A 7,493-nucleotide genomic window follows, 5' to 3' on the forward strand; every position below is an offset into this window, starting at 1 on the left:
GAAGGGAGGGATAGGAAAAATCATAAAAGGAAGAAAAGGTTAAAGAAGGAGTGGCAGAAATTTGGAGGGAATCACTAAGGAAGGGTGTTAACTGATAAATAGGAAATGTGGAGGGTACATGAATGGATGGAGAAGGACAGGGCGGAGAAGGGGAAAATACCCTATCCTCAATAAAGGAACAGTATGTAAAAATGGGAATTTGAGGGAAAGATGAAGGTTGGAAAAGAAGGGGTAAAATAGTTGTGGAATTAGTTTGACAAAGGGAAATATATATAGCATATCGGTGAGCCATTTGTTGGTAATAGAGGAGGGTAGGAACAGAAGGTCCTAAGAGAGATCGTCGATGATAGGCATCAAAGAAGGTAGCATCAAACGGATTATGTTTTGAAAGATAGGCTAAGAGATCCATCCTCATTTGATTAGTACTCTGGGCAGAGATAGGAGCTGTGTTTTGTCTTTGATTCAGGACCACAGAATCAATCATGGGATGCCACGAATTATCATGACAATCAGCCACTTTGGAGGAATAACTCTGGAACATGTCAGCGATGCGCAACTCCAAATGGTTGACATACAAAACAGCCTGTAAGACCACATCCCCCACATACCATGCCATATCTACCTCATCTGGAATTAACAAGTCTCCTCGTAGATACATGTATGACATCAACATGGTATCTGGCGTGACAGAATCTTCAAACACCATCCTGACTACCTCTGTCAACAACTCAGCAGACCAAGCCCCACTCCAGCCATCCTCTGGAAGAGGTAAATCCATCGTGGAAAGCTTCATATAGAAGACCAACTTCTGTAAGTGGTAGTGGACAAAGAAAGAATGGTCTGGTAGAACATATTCCTGAAACTGCTCAAATGTAGACCATAACAAGTCCATTCTGGACTGCAATCTTTCCACTTTATCTTGAAATAGAGGGCACAAAGTAGCCTGTCTCTGAAGAGCAGCCAAGTCCTGCTGTGAAAGAGAAGGAATCAATGGAACATGAGGGCTTGGTGGAACAGAGCGGGACTTTGCTAGTTGATCTTGCAACTGCTGGATTTGGGAGGCTTGGGATGCCACTGTGTCATTAGCAGTCTGTAAAGCTGAAAGTTTGTCATCTAAAATAGCTTGGAACTCCTGCGCTTCTCTGGACATCCTCTCCTTCTCCTCTGAAAGGCTAGTAACCTGGGATTGAGCCTCTAGTAACTGGATCTTCAAAGAAGAGATCTCATCGATTTGGGTGGCAACCAGTTGGGTTTGCTGTTCCATTTGCTTAAATAAATCTGCTAGGGTATCCTTAACAGAAGCTAACTCGGATGTTGCCTTATGCAATTGGTCCTTAGACTGCATGAGTTCTTCATAAAAAGACGCGTACAGCTGTTGAACACAGGCTGTCACGGACAACTCAATGGAACTTTGAATATCTTTACAGAGGAAAGGAATTGGATCTCCTGAAACTAGACTGTGCAGGGAGGGAACTGATATGTCCAATGATCCTTCTCGATGTGCTCTGAACAGGTTATTACAAGTGAGATACCCAGGGAGATCACTGCCAGAGGTAGCAGGGATGGGTACTGAAGGAAGTACTGAAGGAGCTTTATCCGCTACCCGCTTCAAGCATTTGCGTTGGTTGACCAGGGGAGGCGGAGAATCATCATCCTCTATGTCAATAGGTTCTGACTCATCTGAAGGTGGAGGAGGAGGTACTGGAGCTGATGGAGGAGGTGGAGGCACAGTCTTCTGTAAACCTGAATAGGTCAAGAAGGCAGACAAATATGATCCATATGTGACATTGGTAACATTACCCCTGGTGACTTTGACGAAATGTTGATCCATTTTAGTGAGGATGTAAGTGCTCCAATCAATAGCAACTCCTTTCAACACCATCCTGGAAGCTGTGAAAAGCTCTTTGGACAAGTACTGGGATGGCGTTTTGGCAGGCATAAACCTGTCCTGGAGAAACTGACAGATCGTCTTCCATACGGGATCAGTGATCATAGAAAAGGAAACTCCTGAAGAGTTAATCACCTTCTTAACATCCAGCATTTCCCTTGTCTGCTTTTGCAACAGCTTCAGAATCTCTTCATTAGAGAAAAGCTGACGAGTGGTCACAAAAGGTTCACCTTTGGAGGGTAGAGACAGAGCCTTTCCTAAGCCTCGAGGTATCAAAGTCATAGAAATGCCCTGGACTAGTCCTGTCTTCTTGCTGTAAGAGGCCAGAAACTCATCACATAACGACGGATCCTCTGGAAGCAGGGGAAAAGAAGTAGCCACAAAAGCAGCAAGTCCCGCCTTCGTGAGAGGCTCAAAAGTAAGTAGGGAAGAGTAATCCCTACTAACTAATGGGACGTACTGGATAGGGGGAGGAGCATGAGAAGGCGCCATTCAGATGGTTACACACACACCACAAACACAGACAATCAAGGAGAATGCCTGCAAAGCAACAGACAAAAAACCAAGGATAAGAGAACCACCAAAACAATAAAACGTGACTTGACCAACTAACCCCAAGCAAACCACAACCTAGAAAAAATTCAACATGACCTTGAGACATATGCGACCGAAAGCTTCATGCTATGCATCAGACAAACACCCAGAACCCCGTATCAAGCAATAAAAGAAAAAACTGCATACCGTACCCGTAACCGTAACAAAGATAGTAAACCAAAACAATACCACATCCGACACATATCAAGACTACATCGTTGAGAACCCAATGTTTGACTATGGAAAATATCGCTAATGACTGCGCATACCCACCCCACGAACCCGGTTCATTAAAAAGGGAAATTAAGTGCAGTGAGGGGAAATTAATTTAATGAAAGGTTTATTTTAATAAATTATTAAGAATGGGTGAAATTTTATTAAGTGATAAACCTTAGCAAGAAAACGGCGATTCGTTCTTATTAATTTAATTACCAATTATGAGGTTAAAACGGTGCTTTAAGTCGAATCCCGGACTGCGATACCCAGACTGGGTCTCTAAATGCAAGTTCATTGATTACAAATTAAGGTGATGTGGAGCGCTTTTTTGCCAGCACGTGAGCATGTGACGGCTGGTTCATTTTAATTAAAAATTAAAGTGCCTCTGTAGCGCACGTAGCGCGTGCTAAGTGAACGGCTAGTTGATTTTTATTAAAAAGTATGTGTGTGTTGAGCGCAAATGCGCGTGGAAACTGTGGGTGAATAAAGAGTTCATTTTAAGAATTAATTTGTGATTAAGGGGGAAATGAAAATAAATAAAGCACATAAAATAAATACCTGGAAGGGGTGTGTATGTAATGCAGAAATGCACACGGAAGAGTCCCCTAAAAGAAGTGAATCCAGAAAAGGAAAAGTAAAGACCACTGACGAAACAACAAAGACAACACCTTAGTGGATGGGTTGAGTTTGTTTGTGTGGGTTTTTTTTAAATGTTTGTAACTTGTGATTATTTATGGTTGGTTTTTGTTTGTGAGGTTGTTATGTGGTGTGGATGTGTTTTGTTGGGTTTTTGTTTGTGAGGTTTGTTGTTTGTTTGTTTTTTTTAAATAATAATAATAATAATAATAATAATGAAATCAAGATATATAACACATGAAGTTGTGATGAAGGGAAAAAATGAAAATGCAGCCATGGAGGAAATATCCACAATTGAGTGTATGAAAATAAAATAGAGAGTTTTATGGTTAAGTTCCGTTTGGTGGTTTTTTTATTTTGGTTTGTTTGTTTCTTTTTTAAAAAAAAACAATACGGATACCATGTAGGATAATATTTGAAAGTGAAAAATAAATGGAAAATGGTCAAGGGAGGTGAGGGGAATTTTGTAGAATTTTTTAGAATTTTTTAAGAGTTTTTAACTATTTTTAAATGAATTTTTTTCATGTGTTGGTAATTTGGGGGATAAATTGGGAAATATGTAATTTTCAGAAATTTGTGGGGGTGGTAATTTCCAGCGGACAAATTTCCAAAAATTGGCAAAAAGCGAAGGGAATTTTTAGAAATTTTTCGGAATTTTTAGGAGGTGGAAATTAATTTATAAATTAATTAAATCAGGTAAATCAGGTTAGTCTGATAAGTAAGTTGAGAGTAAGTCAGTTAAGTCAAGGTAGTCTAGATAAGTCAGGTAAGTCAAAAGGAACTAGTCAGGGTAGTCAGAGGGAATTAGGTTAGTCTAGGTGAAGTCAAAGAAGTCAGATAAGGCAAGTTAGTTGAAACTAACCTAAAGGGGGTTAGTTAACCTAAGTTGGGTTAGGGTTAGGGTTAAGGTTAGGGTAGGGTTAGGGTTAGGGTTAGGGTTAGGGTTAGGGTTAGGGTTAGGGTAGGGTTAGGGTTAGGGTAGGGGTTAGGGTTAGGGTAGGGTTAGGGTTAGGGTTAGGGTAGGGTTAGGGTTAGGGTTAGGGTAGGGTTAGGGTTAGGGTTAGGGTTAGCCGAACTAGGGGTAGTTAGAACTAACCTAACTATGGTTAAGTAGGGGGTTAGGTTAAGTTAGTTAACCTAACTAGGGTTAATTAGGGTGGGGTAGGTTAGGTTAGTTAACCTAACTAGGGTTAATTAGGGTGGGGTAGGTTAGGTTAGTTAACCTAACTAGGGTTACTTAGGGTGGGGTAGGTTAGGTTAGTTAACCTAACTATGGTTAATGGTAACTAACTAAGGTTAGGGTGAAGTTAATTAACCTAAGGTTAAGTTAGTGAACTAATCTCAAGTTAGGGAACTAACCTCAAGTTAGGGAGGGAGGAGGAGGAGGTGGAAGAGGAGGAGGGGGCGGCGCCGGCGGCGATCCGGCGGCGACGTCGGGCGGGCTGGCGGGCGAGAGGCGGCCGACGGCGGGCGTGCGGCGGCGATCGCGAGCGTTCGGCGTCAGGCGCATCGGGACGTCGTGGAGGAGGCCACTGACAGCATCCAGGCCACAGGGCAGCGGGCGCACGGCGGGGGGGTAGGACGTCGGCCACTGGACATCAGCGAGCGGCGGGGAGGACTGGGCGTCGGCCACTGGACGGCAGCGAGCGGCGGGGAGGACTGGGCGTCCGGCGGCGTCAGAGGGGAGGAGAGAGGAAGGAGGAAAGGAGGAGGAGGGAGGGAATGGAGGAGGAGGGGAAGGAGGAGAAGAGGGGGGAGGAGGAGAAGAGGGGGGGGAGGGGTACACGCAGGGAGAGGGAGAGGAAGGGGGGAAGGTGGTTAGGGTTGGGAGGGGCCGGGGAAGGGGGAGGGTGGGATAGGGAAGGGTGGGGGGTGTGGAAAAGGGGGGGGAGGGGATGGGCATAGGGGAAGGGGAAGGGTTGGGGTGGGTAGGGGTAGGGGTGGGGGAAATGGGCGGGGTAGGGAGAGTCAGGGTATAGGGAGGGGTACCCAAGGGGAAGGGCAGGGGGAGGGGTTAATGGGCAGGGGCCCATGCAAGGGGCGTACCCCCTCGTCCCGCGCGCGTGCGCGGGGCGAGGGTAAAAAAAATTTGCCGTGACGGGATTGAATGGACGCCCGGATACGAGGACGAGACACGTGGATGCGACCGGGGCGCGTTAAGACGCGTAAAATCGAAAAAGGCGCATTCACACGCGAGACGGAGCGCGAGAAAACTCATAAAAATAAAGAAAATTTAATAACTCCCAATCCAGACGTCAAAACGAAATAGTGTAAAAACAAAAAGTGGGCAGGACGGCAGGCGGAAGACAAGAAAAATATGCGATGGAGATTCCGGGAGGGGTAAAGGGCGGTCACGTGCAAAAAACACAAAAAATGAACCAAAAAATACAATTAAAAATTAATATCGGAAAATCCGTGCAGCGGAATGAGGTGCAGAAAAAAGGAAAACTGTGCAAAAAGACGTGCCCGACAATCCTATCACATCAAAACATAATTCCGACTGAGATAAGATGCGTTCACGTGGAAAAAACCCAAAAGAAACTCGAAAATGGGATTGGAAATTAATATCGGACGAACCATTCACTGGAATGACACGTAGTAAGAAGGAAAAATGTCCGTAGGAAGGAGTGGCACAGGATTATCACGTTAAACCGCAGTTCCGGTGGAAGTAGGAGGGGTTCATATGTGAAAAACTCTAAAAAGACGCCCGAAAACTCATTTAAAAATTAATAAGTAAAAATCCGGAAGTCGAAAGAGGGGGAGGAAAAAGGAAAAAGGTGGGGGAAGACACAGGGGACACGTCTGTCAAACCAAATTGAAATTCCGATGCAAACAGGGCAGGGTCACATGGAAAAATATCAAAAAGACGCATGAAAAAGTCGTAAAAAACCGGAAAATTAATAATGGACAAACCGTGTATCGGAATGATGCGGAGGAAAAAGGGAAAATGTTAGGGGAAAAGTGGATGGCAGGGCTATGATGTCAGATCATGGTTCCGGAGCAAGCAAAGCACGTTCACATGGAAAACCGACTAATTTGCACAAAATGCTTCAAAAATTAATAACTCGAAAACCGTGCACCGGAATAGGGGTAGGTAAAAAGGAAAAATGGTCAGTTCAAACGAGAGAACAGGGCTATAAGGTTGGATTGGGACTTTGGTAAACGTAGGGTGCATTCACAAGACAGGACCTCAAAATCAAGGAATGAAGGAAAACGGCAAGGGAACAGCCCCAAGGGTGGGTGGAACATAACCGGGTGGTTGGGAAGGGACCCCATCAGGGTAACAGCAAGTCATGGCATACATGCATGAACAGGTTAAGGCATATGCAGAGGGGTATGCAATATAGACGCGCAGGGACGCGTCCCCACACTTAAGACCTTAACAGATAGGGTTAACCGAGCAACAGGGACCTAGGACCATGCCACAGACCATCCACTAACGTCCCCACACTTAAAACATGACCGTCACGAAGAAACCAAAGTGGGAGGGTTAGAAAAACTTGGCCCATTTCGTCAAGAAGCAAGGTTGAGTGTCGATGGCACGTCCAGTGTTGTTGTCGGCGCTGGAGGTACCAAGGCATCTTCTCGGCACACGTCCTTCATAGCAGGGACTACGCGGCAGCACCCAGGGAGGTAGCTGATGGAAGGCATCACAGGAAATTTATCGATGATGAGGGATATTGCACTCAACTCATAGTCACTCAAATGAAATGAAAGAACAGTCACACGCCCCATGACTAATATCACTCGAGGAATAAGGAGTGAAACCCATATCGCGTACCCGGTTGAGGAATCGACAAGGGGGGAATGGTGCAGAAGGAGTATACTAGGGTGCACAGTTGATGGTGCATTAGTGCATCCAACCCGTCTGGCATAGGTGCAAGGAGGAAGGCAAGGGAGCCTTACAGTGCAGTGTACAGAACAAGGTGATGTATCTTGTGATGATGGCAAAGACCCATCCCATGGGTGCATAGGGAAACGGGAACATACCTGACTCCAAGTGTCGTAACGTCCCTCAATCTCACCTCTTGGTAATTGATTGAAGAAACTCCAGTCACACTCATCCCACCCTCTGTCTCACGCTCTGTTGATAGATACAGGAGAGCAGCCTTTTCCTGAAACCCATTGATATAATCCTCACAGTCTCTTGTGCAAAAAT

Source organism: Lygodium microphyllum, chromosome 18, assembly GCF_053477565.2.
Source record: "Lygodium microphyllum isolate KBCC chromosome 18, Lygodium_microphyllum_v1.1.10, whole genome shotgun sequence".
NCBI classification, from domain to species: domain Eukaryota; kingdom Viridiplantae; phylum Streptophyta; class Polypodiopsida; order Schizaeales; family Lygodiaceae; genus Lygodium; species Lygodium microphyllum.